Source organism: Aulostomus chinensis, chromosome 5 (genome assembly GCF_037954235.1).
Source record: "Aulostomus chinensis isolate RoL2024-O1b breed Wild chromosome 5, RoL_Achi_v1.0, whole genome shotgun sequence".
NCBI lineage: Eukaryota > Metazoa > Chordata > Actinopteri > Syngnathiformes > Aulostomidae > Aulostomus > Aulostomus chinensis.
Window position 1 is genome coordinate 16,235,049 of NC_141324.1, and position 14,878 is coordinate 16,249,926.

At 43.3% G+C, this 14,878-nt stretch overlaps 1 long non-coding RNA gene across 1 annotated transcript; it reads left to right on the forward strand.

Moving 5' to 3' along the window:
* The first annotated feature begins 11,412 nt into the window (after positions 1–11,412).
* On the forward strand, positions 11,413–12,933 carry LOC147261467 (uncharacterized). Its single transcript, XR_015116109.1, has 4 exons — positions 11,413–11,821; positions 12,145–12,197; positions 12,333–12,443; positions 12,829–12,933. It is a non-coding gene; the product is annotated as an uncharacterized LOC147261467 (long non-coding RNA).
* Positions 12,934–14,878: the final 1,945 nt, after the last annotated feature.

A 14,878-nucleotide genomic window follows, 5' to 3' on the forward strand; every position in this document is an offset into this window, starting at 1 on the left:
AGTCACACTGACCTTTGACCTCTGAATTTTCCCATGTCATCCTTGAGTCCCAGTGGATGTTCTGACTATGTTTGAAAAAACAGTCATCAAGGTTCCCAGAGACATTATGTTAATATGAGGTGACCGTGACCTTTAACCCCTTCAATCTTTTCAGTTCATCCTTGAGTCCCGGTAGATGTCTGTAGCAAATTTGGAGAATCTCCTTTGAGGCGTTGCAAAGACATCAGTTTATGTGAGGTGACAGCGACCCTGAGCTTTGACCTTTGACCTCCAAAAATCCTTTCAGTTCACGCTTGTGTCCCAGTGAATCCTTAAGGCCCAGTGGACACTTCCATCTTATTACAGGAAATTTCCACTAGGTTCTCCGGAGATATCACACCAACAAGAATGAAACACAGAGAGGGACAGTGAAGCGTTTCCCCATCATATTTCTGTTGTGCATGGCCTCCATTTCCGTTAAACACTGTGAAATTGTCCTTTACATCCAATCTCTTTCAGCGTCATTCTCAGCTGTTGATAGGTCTGCTGCAGACTCTAGGCAATCTGTTATGGCCTTTATTAGAATTTACCTTTTCCACTTCTGAATTAAGCAGCAAACAGTGGAAAACGCGCATTAGTGACTGGAAAAAAGCTGAAATCCACGTTACTGTTACAACAGCAAGCAGGGAAGAGGGGACAAAGAAAAGGCATGATGAGAGGAGTTGAGATAATTGTTCACTGCATCATGAAATGTTGTCCTTGAATATACTGAGCCGTCATTGGTGAAAGTGGAGCACGTTTTTCAGAGGCTCACTTTGAAAAGAGAATGAGGCTGGGAAAAAAAGAAAAAAAAACAGACAGAAGACCTGGATGATGAAACGGTGTTAAATTTGGATTAAAGTAGGTTAAGGAGTGAGTCTGCAGATCCACCTCATTATGAGATCATTTAGTCCGACTCCTTAGTGTTACGATAGCAGAGTGAGGCAATACGACTGAAACACACTCCGTTATCAGGCCAACACTGAGTCGTACCTGCAGTGAAGGGAATCAAGACTTTTCTTATGAAACGTCATCAGTGACGCTACATGTGCCATCTGGATCGACCTGAATCAGTACTTCCTGCTCGTTCCCTTGTACTTTCTCAAAAAGGGGGACTGCTAGGCTTCCAAAACCATCTCTCCCCTTTGCCACACCCCCCCATCAGCTCTTTATAGCACAGTAGTCATTTCCCTCTGGTTCTAACTCCCATTTTAGCTCCAACAACCTATCAATCAACCTGAACATTTGCGATACCGCCGCATTTTTCTTACTCCTCTGACAGTGAACACGTCCTCAGTAGATTTCAGGTGGAGTGGGAAGAGGTGGGTTGAAGTAGTTTTTGTACAAAGACTGAAGCTGCAGATGTTCCTCGGTAAACCCACCCATCTTTGGCTGGCTCCTCTTCATTAGCACCGATCTTGATTTTGAAAGTTTCAAGAACATCCTTTGCCACCTCATCAACGATTCATACCCGATCAGAATCCAGCTCATCCAAGGTACGGGCCCTGTAGTGATGGTTAGCTTGTCCATGAATACTCTTATTGTTGACTGGCAGATCCAACATCTTGATTTCGGGCCTCAACAATCTTCCACTGCACGTTTTACCAGCATGCTCACTGCCAGGGTGAAAAGGATGACGGAGATAATGCAGCTTGAGATGATGCCAAACTCAAGGCTGCACCGGTCTGATGTCTTTGGCTCAGTTGAGACTCTCTGGTAAACCATAGTGCCTCTTTGGAAGGTTCAACACTTTGGCAGACTGACCCACAGACAATTGCCAAGCTTGAACCACAGAACAATTAGGCCACACTCATTCTCTCCAGTCTCTCTTGGGAGCAATGACGCTTGAAAGCCACACTTCTGGGGGAGACGCATGCTCCCAGGCCAGCTCTAGTTCTTTCTGCAGTGACCTTGGTGTTTGAAGGTGGAGGAACCTAGTACCTGAAGGAAACCCTCACAGAAAAGACCTGGACACCACTGACCTTTAAGATGCTTTGCTACCAAGCTAAAGAGGACCCTCTCTTTCGCATGCAACGAAATGTTCTCAGAGTTCCCTTCTTTCAGAGTCACCTCATTTAGGTTCCACTGTTGCTTGTGCACCCCTTGAGGATTCTTACTGCCACCTGAGAAGAAGGGGGCAGCGTTCGTAGACGTTCTGGGGAGTGCCACTTGCGCTTGAGCTGAGCCAGCTCTGGCATTCTTAACTATTTACTGAACCTTCTTGAAAAGTGGTTCTTGAAGGTCACAAGCCTTTGTTGGTTCTGGAGGGGGCTGATGAGGGCACCACAGCCTCTCACTCTGAATCCCTAGCAAGCGTCACTGAAGGCGCTTTGATGAGACTGGTTTATCTGTTCCTTAGTGCAGGACCTCTTGAAGTGAAAATACTCTGTACCTGGACTGCTGCTCTTGTTCAGGTTATAAGGTTTACCCTCAGCGTCGTACTCAGTTCTTCCAGTGGTGCCATTTCATCGTGGCTTTCCAGTTAATACGGTTGCTTGAGGGCTTTAATTCTTTCTGGATGCTCTGGATTTTGGTTGCTCTGTTATTAACAGCGATAGGCCTCCTCGCTTGCTTTTGTTCCTCTGTACCAAACTGTTCAGCTGCAATCGACTCTTTAAATCTCATGTAGCCACTGTTTCCAACAGAGTCTACAGTGTGTCCCCATCTAATCTTTCCTACTCTTCTGTCTGGCAGGGTGTCTGAATCGTTAGCTCTCGATTCTTACCCATACTTTGTTTTTAATTGGTGAGGGTTTGTCTGACTAATTGTGTGTTCGCTCTAAAGGTTCAGGATGGATTTTAATGAGATTTGGCAGGAAGATAGACCTTAGGTTGAGGAACAATTGAGCAGTTTTTGGAATTGACCCAGGACTGAATTTTTTAACCAAATATTTGTGATAAAGAAGGGGAGATGCTTTATGATGCCTTGGCAGGGGCAGCTCTCAGAGTTCCTTCCAGTTTAATTATTTTGTTATGAAATGACACAACTAAGTTACAGGAAAGTGGAGGAAGCGGAGGAGAGTCTTGATGTGAAGAAGACAGAAGGTCATAGCACATGTGACAACAAATTTTGTGGAACTCTTAATAATTTGAACCCAAGCTATAATGCTTTTTTAAATCTTTTTATTTTTGGAAATGTTTGTATAAACCAGTCCAGACTTTGACCAAATCCTTTACACACAAACCCTTTTCTTTCAAGATATCTGGAAAGCAACATGTACACACTTTCATGCATTCTGAGAGCTGTAGTAACACAATGATAGTCGCTATTTGATGGATAATGTCTGTAAAAAGTGTTCAGTTCCTGACACTTCATTTGTTGCTGAGATCTGAGAACTTCAGAATGGTTAGTTACAAGTAACTGATTTTTTCCAACTTGCTCACAGCTAATATATCACAGACATTTAATTGTTTTTGGTGTATTAACTTCCATCCATCCATCCATCCATCCATTTTCTACTGCTTATCCTGTTTAGGGTCGCGGGGGGGGGTGGAGCCTATCCCAGCAGCCTTCAGGCGAGAGGCGGGGTTCACCCTGGACAGGTCACCAGTCCATCACAGGGTCAACACACAGAGACAGACAACCATTCACACTCACAGTCACACCTACAGTCAATTTAGAGTATCAATCAGCCTCGTCCCCTCTTGATGTCTTTGGACTGTGGGAGGAAGCTGGAGTACCAGAGAGAACCCACACAGGAACAGGGAGAACATGGAGACTCACACAGAAAGATCCTGTGCTGGAGCCAGGGCTCGAACCCAGAGCTAACCACTGCACCACCGTGTTGCCCATGTATTAACCTGTTAGAATGAATAAATAAATACCCCCCTCCCCCCCCCCCAAAAAAAACAGAAATGAATAAACTACAGAAAAATGTAGCAACATGCATCAGATTATCAAACTAAAAAAAAAGTCAGTTAAGCTCTTTCTTTACTTGTAGGTTACCTTTGATCTTTATCTTGATCTAAAACTGAAAGTGAGCTCCTCTCAATGTTCCTGATCATCAGTTTAGGTGCTACAACTTGTCGCACTATCAAATTATTTTTAGAAATGATGCAGCATTCAGGTCCCAACTGATACGATGGATGTTTGGAGCACAGAAAAAAAGTAGAACAGAGGAATGTTTTGCTGGAAAGCATAATACGAACAGGAGGTTACATCATGAATTGATTGAGAACGCATTGATAATAGTGACATATCACATATTGGTCATGAATGAGGTTAGAATATTGGACTCTCTGGGTCATGCAAATTCTCCAGCTTTATTGGGGGGAAAGAAATACTCAGCTCTCCACATCAACATGGGTTCTACATGCACCATTTCAAACAATTGTCTCTGACTGATGCTGAAAGAAGCAGCTGCCTGAAACCACCATCACGGCTGCACAGAGTTATTACAGTAAGACAAAGCTGAGCCAGACGAGTCGAGGAGAGAGGACTGCAAAAGTATATCAAATTCATGTTTCTCTATTGAATTATTTGGCAATTTAATGAACAGAATAAATCTGCGCTGTGTGTATCTGTCGTTACATGCGCACATGAAGAATGGTGTAATGGCTGAAGGCTTTGACAGCAGAGCTTCCTGTTTTCAAAGCTCTGAGGTTTACATCTTAGTGACTGCCACAGATACTGGATGAAAGAACGAAGGCTGAGTGTGACACAGACCACAGATGCTGTACAGGAGCTCATTAGACACACACACACACACACACACACACACACACACACACAAATGCACGTGCACACGGACACACGCACAGCTGCTTTGCCACACATGACCTGAATTTTAACTGTCAAGGTAAATCAGTACTTAATTGAGCATGTAAAAGGTTCTTTTTTTCAGTGTGTGTGTGTGTGTGTGTGTGTGTGTGTGCGTGTGTGTGCGTGCATACAGTTTGCATGGACTGGATGGCATCTTTGACAAACACAACCCCCATCAACATTAAATACATGCACATTATACACACAAACACACACACACACACACACACACATAAACCTCAAAACTGACTAGCAGGCTAAAAGACAATTAAAAGTTTGGGAAAAAACAGTAAATAAAATATGTCTCGTTTTATCCCACAAGAAGGCGTCCAAACATTTGTATTTTCATCATAAATCCTGTTTAGGGACTTTGCTCCCGTTTAGTTTTTTTTTTGTTCTCTCCTCCCCAAATGATGTGTTTGCTAATAGTTACTCTTGTGCTATTTAATATCTTTTTTTATCTTTTTTTTCCCTCCTCAGACTTCTCATCCGTGCCAAGACTTCCTTTGTCTTAGATTTCAGAAGAAAGTATTTATTTTCTAATGAATTATTGAGCGAACGTGAGGCAGATAAGAAACGAACAGACACAAACTAAAATATTTGACAAAAGCAATGTAGGTCATGGTGACCTCATCAGTCATATGAAGTCTGTTCAGAATTTCACAATGACAGAATGAAACATAATGTGGATCAGTCACCTCCCAGCCAATACCTGATCCACTTAGTGGAGCTGATCCAATCTTGTATTAGATTGGTGAATCCTTATTGTAGTCAGCTGATAGTAAATGAACCATCAGGTGGTTACGAGAAGGAGACGATGTCCACCGGAAATGTTCTCCTTCATGTCCAGTCATTCACTCAGAGGTCAGAGATTTATTCACCATCTCCATTTGAAATGAGCAACTTCACCCCTTGATCAAGACCACGAGAAAAGAAAAGTCATGAAGACATTTTTTTTTTTTAATAAATGTGGAATGGAGAGGAGGCTGCACGGTGGTGCAGTGGTCAGCACTGTGGCCTCACAGCAAGAAGGTTCCAGGTTCAAGTCCCGGCTCCATCACAGGATCTTTCTGTGTGGAGTCTCCATGTTCTCCCTGTTCCTGTGTGGGTTCTCTCTGGTACTCCAGCTTCCTCCCACAGTCCAAAGACATCAAGAGAGGACGAGGCTGATTGACACTCTAAATTGACCGTAGGAGTGACTGTGAGTGTGAATGGTTGTCTGTCTCTATGTGTTGGTCCTGTGATGGACTGGTGACCTGTCCAGGGTGAACCCCGCCTCTCACCTGAAGGCTGCTGGGACAGAATCCAGCCCCCACGACCCTTAACAGGATAAGGAGTAGAAAATGGATGGATGGATGGATGGAATGGAGAGGTACTGAGAACCAAAGGTATGTTTGGTAAAGCTGTTCTCGATCAAAAGATGATTTATTAACCAATGAAGTGAGACTGGACGTACTCCCTAATCTCTATGAACAGAGTCTGTATATAAACACAGAATCTGTAGGGAAGAGAGTAAAATATCAGGTCAGGGAAGCTTCTGGTTTCCATTCGAGTAGCTTTGACCGATTAAATTTGAGTTGATCTCAGCCACCTTATTTGGAGGAGTTGGATAAATGAAAGCAAGTTTTATTTCAGATTTAACCTTAACATTTTCATGTTGAAGTCCCCATGGATCTATGTTTATCCGGTTATATAGTTATCTAAAGTCTTCAGAAGCACTGCAGTGAACGCAGACAAACAGTCCAGCGCTGATCGTATGGCTGAATCTCTCAAGTGTTTTGGAGAGTCAGAGACAGGTGGCAAACAAATTTGATTTTCTCCTGTTTTGTCTTGTTAGGTCTTGTTAAAGACTGGTACAACATTTACTTTGACAACCACGGGGGAAAGAATTCATGTTCACTCCTCCCAGAGTCAAGATCTAGTCTTCTAAAGGAGCGGCACACAACCCTCGTGACACAGGAAATGACTCTGCAGTGGGTCCTCCGGTCTGTCATTGGAATGATTTTACAGGGTAGTCGTGCCATGAGACAAGTAAGAATATCCAAGGATGGAGTCAAGCGTGTCGAGCAGCCCGGATGAAGATCTGAACGGATGGAGCAACATTCCTACATTCTCACTGGACAGCTGGTTCTGATGGAGCTGGAGGTGAGTGGAGTTGGGTCACATCAATCAAAAAAAAACATGAAACAACCGCTGACAGCAGGAGAGAAAGGAACAGATTTGGAGCCTGACAGCAACCAGATGACGGGGTCTCAAATCGCTTGGCTGAGTGAAGAGGAAGGAAGGAAGCTGGTCGAGAGCATGAAAGGAAGAAGGTGACTCATGCAGAGTGCTTTTACCTACAAAACCCCTGCAGAAATGACAAGCTGACGCGAACAACAGGTAAAGAGGAATCACGCTGACAGCTGCAGTAGATATCACCTTTAAAGGAATCTTCTAAACACTTGGATGAGGGCCTGAGATGTTAGCATGTTTAGCTAAGATCAGCTACACAGTCAGTGAAAGCTGGATGTCCATCTATCCATCTTCTTTACCGCTTATCCGTTAAGGGTTGCAGTGGGGGGGTGGAGCCTATCCCAGCTGTCATTGAGCGAGAGGCGGGGTTCACCCTGGACGGGTCGCCGATCCATTGCAGGGCCATCAGGAGCAATCAGGGGCTCAGTATTTTGCTCAAGGACACTTGACATGGTCACCGGGGGATGAGGATTGAACCAGCGACCTTTTGGTTGCTAGACAGCCACTCTACCTCTGAGCCATGCTGGCCCTGAAAGCTTTATGTCACAAAGTTCTATCAATTATATTGTTCTTTGTTTTGTTTTGTTTTTGGTGACTGTTTTATTTTAAATTCTCGGTAAAGAGAAATTTCTTTCAAAGTGAAAAACCCACAAACATAAATTTGAATCCATATTACCCTTCTTTGTTCCCTCCACAGTCTTCATCCACATTTTCCAGTTGCTCCAACAGCTTTCACACAGATGTACAGGTAAAGGTTCAACATCCAGGATAAATCACTGCTGCTTCCCCGCAGGCACAGGGAGAACCTGCAAACTCCACACAGAAAGACCTTGGGACTCAAATCCAGAACCTTCTTGCTGTGAGGTGACAGTGCTAACCACTGCACCACCGGGCCGCCTTTCTGGAATCCAAGCAGACAAAAATTAGAAGTCCTTATGCTTGACTGAAAATTGAGCATATGCTGTGAGCAGCGACCAGTACCTACACTGCAGCCTGAGACGCAGTCCGCCATGCACCTCTCTTTAAATTTAACTAACGTAGCATCACATGTCGATGCAGACATTTCTTCCTATGCATTTCTACACCATCTCCTCCTTTGGCCTGAGCTGTCTTTGAGCTCTATTTTTCGCACAAATAGATGTTGTAAATGTAACTGTTTTTCATTAATCAGAAGCTCAAACTTCCACAACTATTGCTTTTTATCCACCGTTACTGAAAGTGTATGAAGAAACTCAATTCAGCAACGTAAAAGATGTGCTGTTGACTGATGTTTCCACTGTGCAATCGCAGTTCGCCCTGGCAGATCGCCACAGAAGCATGGAAGCTATTGTGCAGCATAGGTCATGTGATTATGCTACATTGCAGCCCCAATGCACGACTATAAATCAAGCCTGAATCTCCCTCTTCAGACAGCATTTACCTCATTTTTGTATGTTTGACCACCATGTTCACCATCTTCATTTAATTTAGAAGCATGCTAACATTCGCAGTTACGAGTTCAAGGTGCACTAAGTGTTGTTGCCCCGCGTCACTTCCGTTGACGTTTGTTGTAAATACCGAACAAACACAGAGCAAACTCGCCCCTCCCCCCCGTGTTTCTGAAAATGTCGTGAACGCGAACACGGAGAGTAGACCTGTGCTGCGCCAACGTCGCTAAGATGAGTGAGCAAACTCCAACTGTTTCAGTGAGTAAATTTGTATTGTAAGTCTTTATACAATATCTTTACGATATTAGCCTAAGCGTTATAGATTTTGTTGGGTTATGAGTTACCGCTAATATATTGAAAATTATTTTATGAGCTTATGCAAAAGAGACACTTATTGTAGAATTTGTCCTTCCTAGAATCGATGCTCGTGCAAGCTAAGACCTATAGAATAAGCTAGGAATAACAAACTATTACATTAAAAATGGCTTACCAGTACCATAGCTACTATGCAACTCAATCAGCTCTGCTTTTTCCCCAATGTATGCACACACACTGACACACCCCCCCCCCCCCATCCCAAACCATCTTGTCGATGATTGGCTGGAACGTGGTTTGTTATGTTTCTGTGCACATCCTGTGCACTCTATGTTTGTTTGCCGTTTGTGAGCCCTGCGTTGTCTCCAGAGACCAGGCTCAATCATCGTGCACTCAGGGGGCCGGCAGCTCACAGGTCAAGGGGAGACGCCTACGACTTGAGACAACAATCAAATCACGCTGAAACCACGCAACAAGGCTTAGTGCACCTTTAAGGTTATTATATGTCATGCAAATGATCAACTCTTCTGGGAAAAGTGGCTAGGAATTACTTTATGAGCTAGTGAATCACATCATATCTGTATTCTGTCTGGTGTCACTCTCATTATGGTGCAACTCTCCTACTCCCAGAGATACAGGCCTACTATCGTAAACAGTAGGCAGTACCCAAAGCTCGTTCAAGCCAACAACGCTCTCCTCATTTACACATTTTTCTTTTTTACTGCCGAACAACAGAATATTAAACAGCAGTCACTTCAAATCTTTCGGTCTGCACAGCTAAAACTTTGAATTAGTAATCGGAAGAATGTCAGACGCGCACACACACACAGACACACACACACACACACACACACACACACACACACACACACACACCTACCTGAAGACAGCTGCTCACTTGTGATGTTTGCTTTTGTTACATGTAGAATGATCATTAAGATCTGAAGTAACAGAATATCTTTTTTAACATTCTATCCTCCACATAGCATATAGCGTCAGACTGGGTAACTAACCACAAAGCAGTAACGTGCAGCTCGTTCAGGCCTGCAGCTGCTGCACTGACTGAATACGCTGCTCCACCTTTCTGCCTCCACTTGAAGTGTAGACGCAAAGACAGGAGTGCCTGCAGGGAGTATTGAATCTCTTCTGTACAAAGTACTTTTTTTTACTTCTTTCAAAAAAAGTTGCTGGATGTTTTTTAAAGTGGCTATAGGGGTCTGCTAAATGCAGTGACTGGCGTCGCCAAGTTGGCAGCAGCCAGAGTGAGTCACTGTTCCGTAGCATCCAGTAAAGAGAGGAAAGGTAGCACTGCCCAGAGGCAATTTCATGTAGCAAACAAACCAGGTGTATTGATTCTGGTAGGACACCTCAAACCTGATTTCTGCAAAGATTACAATGTGTTCCTCATACCGGCTTTCCCTTTTTGGCCAGCTGAGAACTTTGATCACTTGGATAATTAATATAAATAACTTTTTTTTTTCGTGAGTCAAAATTTGAATATATGGATATGTATGATGTACTGCATGTACAAGCTGGTCTTTCGAAAAACACGGACAACATTTCAAGCTTTAAAGCAAAAAAAAAAAAAGGAGCTTTGCTTTCGGGCAACAGCAACCTCTGCTCTCTCCACTCTATGAGGGAGAAGAGTCTTTGAATGGAGATCAGGACGGAGGGCTGGCGAGCACCCAGACCTGTAGTTCAGGAGCAAGAATTTCACTGCTGGTCTGTAACAACAAATTTAGGGCCAGAAAAGTCTTCTTATAAATTCACCCATAGTCGGCGTCATGCCTGGTGTGAATAATCAAATTCTAATCTATAACTCGTCATTGATGAAAATGACGTTTGTTTGTTTGTTTGTTTGTTTTTTATATGTGCGCCAGTCTTACATGAGAATCGAACTCAGGACCCATCAGCTATGTGTGAGGACGTAGCCTCAGAGAACAAGGGCCAGTATTTCAGGGTTCCTGGTGTCGCCAGCAGATATCCGGTCCAAGACTTCCTTGTTCTGTTCGTCGCTATGAACGGATTGAATCAAAAGTTTAAATTTAGCTTTGTCATACAACTACAGACATTTTACAGACTTTACATGACGGCCAGTTATAACCTCTTTTATGCTCCGTACCGATTGTTTCGGTGGATGCAACTGAGGGTCGCTCAAACGTGGTCGGACAGAGCTTCTCAAAGGGAAACCAGAGGCTTCTCTGTTCTGTTGTTTCCTTCCTTGCCTACATATTCTGGATTTATATGCTGAATCTTCTTAAACAGATTTCACAAGTGTTGGAGGTACAGAGTGGAAACGAATGGCGTTGCTCTCGGCACAGTCTCGTTGGAACGGCGTGCAGTTTTAGTTGTAGGATTTAGCTGATGGACTCACTTTCTCGAAGTATTTTATGGTTTGTTATTTGCTTTGTATTGCTCCTCATTTTCTTATGGCCTGGCCACTTCCTGTTTTTATTTTTGATCACGCCTCCTTCCTAGGTCTTCATTTACTTTACACTGCCTGTCTGTTTCCCACCGCCTTCCATCTGTGTCTCGTTAATTCGTTAGTCTTCATCAGTCACAGCCCTGTTCCTTGTGTCTCTTTTTCTATCATCTCCTTCTTTGCCCTCATGTTCTCCCACCTGTTATTTGTTTCATCATTTGCAGACTTCTTATTTTAGTTTGGTTGTCTGAGACAGTCTTTATTAGAACCTTACATCACCTTACCAGTCGTGCACCTCGCCTGTTTTGCCTCTCTGTTTGTTGCCTACCTGCTTTTCTTAGATTTTTGACAATAAATCAATTTACCTGCTGTTTCTGCTTGCTGCTACTGTCTTCTGCTTTTGGGTTCACCTGCCTGCTCACCACCGGCCCTGACAGTTCTCCCAAATACAAGTCAGTGTCAGATCAGAACGATTCTGAAGGTGTTAAAGGGTTGGTGTCAGGTACCGCACAACCTAGCTCTGATCCCTCACGTCTCATAATGTTCCTCAAGAGGCACGCGTGCGTCAAATGTAGCGCGAAGGAGGCATTGTTCCATGACGACTACATAGAACCTGTAGTACATAACCATCTCTCCATCCCAGGTAAGAGTGATGGCGTTCATTCTACAGAGGAAACTAACTTGGGCTGCTGTTATCAGCCATCGTTTCATTAACTACAGCAAGTAACCACAGGTGGAATGTTCCAACATTTCTTTATTTTTGCCCCCTGTACCATTAATGAGGAAAGATAAACTTACTGGTAATATTCTGAAATGCCAGCTTTTATAGATGATGTATTGACTTTACAGTTAAGATAAATCTGTTGTATAATTTTGCTTGATTGAAAATGTAGAAATTTAAACGAAGAATTCACACCTGTAATGGCATTACAGTCTATGTAAAACATGTCTGATTTTTTTTGACAGGCAAACATAAGCGACAGAGCCTGTGGTTGGAGATTTTGGATGCGTTCCATGTGGTGAGCATCAGATTCCACTACGTCTCCTCAACTTCCTCCATGCTGGCCTGCTGCCACCCAGATGGGGCCTTTTGGCTTGGAAACACTTTTCATGTGGTTTTCTCACTGGCTTGTTTGATCTCTTCACATTGACAGCATGACCATAAAAATAAACCCATGAAGAGTGAGACTCCCCGGCAAGTAATAAGCAAAGACAGGAACACCACAGAGCGCCATGGAGAAATCATTACGCTACCGAAAACCTTGGTATGCTCCCAGTATCCTGTGTGTTATTTTGCTTCCATGAAGATGATATAACAGCGGTTTGTGTCAACCTGCCTCCATCGTGTGTGTGTGTGTGTGTGTGTGTGTGTGTGGACGGCTGCAGTCGAGCTGCAAAGTGATTGACATTTCTAAAAGTCACAGTGCACATGTAGAATGAGCCAAATGTCCTTTTGCAGGTGTCTGATTGTGTGCAAGTGTGTGTGTGTGTGTGTGTGTGTATCTAATAATGCTGTGAGACTGTGTGATCCAAAACTGAATCCCACAAACAGGCTCAGATAATCAGTTTGCTCACCAACAGTGCCAATAAATGTTCAATATTTATAATTAAAGATATTTTATCAAAATGTTTTTTTTTCACCGTCCGCAGCTGGGAAGTCAAAAGAGGCAAATTTTCAGTCTGAACGTCAGTTCTGGTGTGCCGAAGATCTCTGGGTGGTTTGGCTGTGCCCCCTGGAGCAGTTCCCAGAGGCCTTTCCAATAAAACTCTGAGTTGTGTTCAGTACCGCTGCCTCTCTTTCCACTCCTTCTCCTGTCACATTCAAAAAGGGAATCAGAGATGCATTAAGAGCAGGATAATCCCCCACTGCTCTGTTTGTCTCTGTTTTTCCCATCACTCTTGCAACGCTGACGAGGTTCCCCATCAACAAAGTTAGCTGTAAATGCATTTGCTTGTAAAATCGGCTGGCTGACTGGATCAAGTGTCGCTGGCAGCCCTTAACTGAGCTGGTATGTTTCTGCTTGTCTGCCAGCGAAAACCGGCGACTTCAATTTGCATTTATTTGCTCTTTTTGTCTCCCAGAGGTTATTGCACAAACACACTATTGTGTTTGCTTTAAAACCGAAATATTCATTATGGGATTAGAACTGCAATGCAACAGTGTTTACACTGTAAATACGATTAAATACGACTAAAATATCATCCGTGAGACATCAAAAAGCGCTGATTTGAATTTTAGCATTTGAAATTGCATGATATTGTTTTATGGTTGCCCTGAAAGAAAGACACACATCTTTGAAACTGATCAAAAAAGCTAAAGGGAAGTCAACTCCAAAGGATCATTTTCCAGACGAATTTCAAGAAGTTACTAGAGTAATAACACCATCGTCAACACGTCTATCAATGTTTGATTTGCTTTAATTGAGTTCTTTTAAATTTTACACTCAAACTCATCGACTGGTGAGTAGCGGAGCCTTCTTTTATCTTTTCAGTGTCACTGTAAATGCAGGCTTTACCCTGTAAAGACTGTTGTATCTGAATAATTAATCAAAAAATTAGCGGCTGAAGAGCCAAATATTTGCCCCAGGAGTTGGTGGGACCCAAGCAAAGCTGAATAAGAGCAAATAGTGGATTCATGAACAACAGGGAAGCTCCAGCCGCTGAGGTGGTTGAAAACCCCTGAACTGAACTGGGCGTCCCACCAGGACTGGTTTTGAGAGCTCAGAGCGGGCGTGAATCACTCAGGGTGGTGAAGGATGAGAATTGCTCGAGGTTGTAATAGTTCTACTTTACTAGATAATGTTTGCTGAAAAAAAAGATTGTCACGTTGACATCCTGTGCTCCACTTTGTTCATTTATGCTAGCGCATGTCTGTCCTTAGGGGGACGAGGCCATGAGTTTTACATCACAAATCCTCCCCTGCGATGTCCAACTTTGATCTCTGACTGCTTTGATCACCTGAGACTACACACCCCCTTACATCCTGGACTCAAACTTCTTTGAGGCACAACAAACACAAACTGCATTTCAGATGAATGAATATTGATATCCTCAGGTTGTAGTCAGACGTAAAGATCAAGAATACAGATTTAAATTGGTGAGGGGGATTTTTTTTTCCAACTTTCCAACCCCATTTCCTGTTTTTTGGTATGATGTCAACGTTCTTCTACCAGGAAGTGGGACTTTACCCCAGGGGTACTTTCCCTCTTCCCATTTGCACGAGTGCACCAACGCATTGAGCGTTGATTCACCAGGTCAACCCTCGATGTTGGATGGCTGAATAAGAAGCTGCTTGATAACCAGTTTGCCATATTGCATCTGTATGATGTCAGTGTTTACAGCTTGTAGGGCGAAAAAACAACAACAAAAACAAATTCTTGCAGGATTAAACTGCTGCAAAGCTGGAAAAACAACCAAACATCTGTGTTAGTTTCAACTGGCTGACATTCAGTGAAATATTCTAACCCTTGTGCAGGTTTAGATGTACAGAATGATTTTTTTATGACTAAGGACAGTAAGTCTGTAAACCTAATCCCAGACAGCAGGCGCATTTGGGTCTAATCTGGGACACTTTAACAATTATGGTTCAGTTTCGGCGCTAGCAATCGTTTAGTGCGCCAAATATAATGAGCTGGGCTCGTCTTGGCTCAGATGTGAGCCATATCAGGTGGAACTAGGGTGACCCCTCTCATTCTGAATC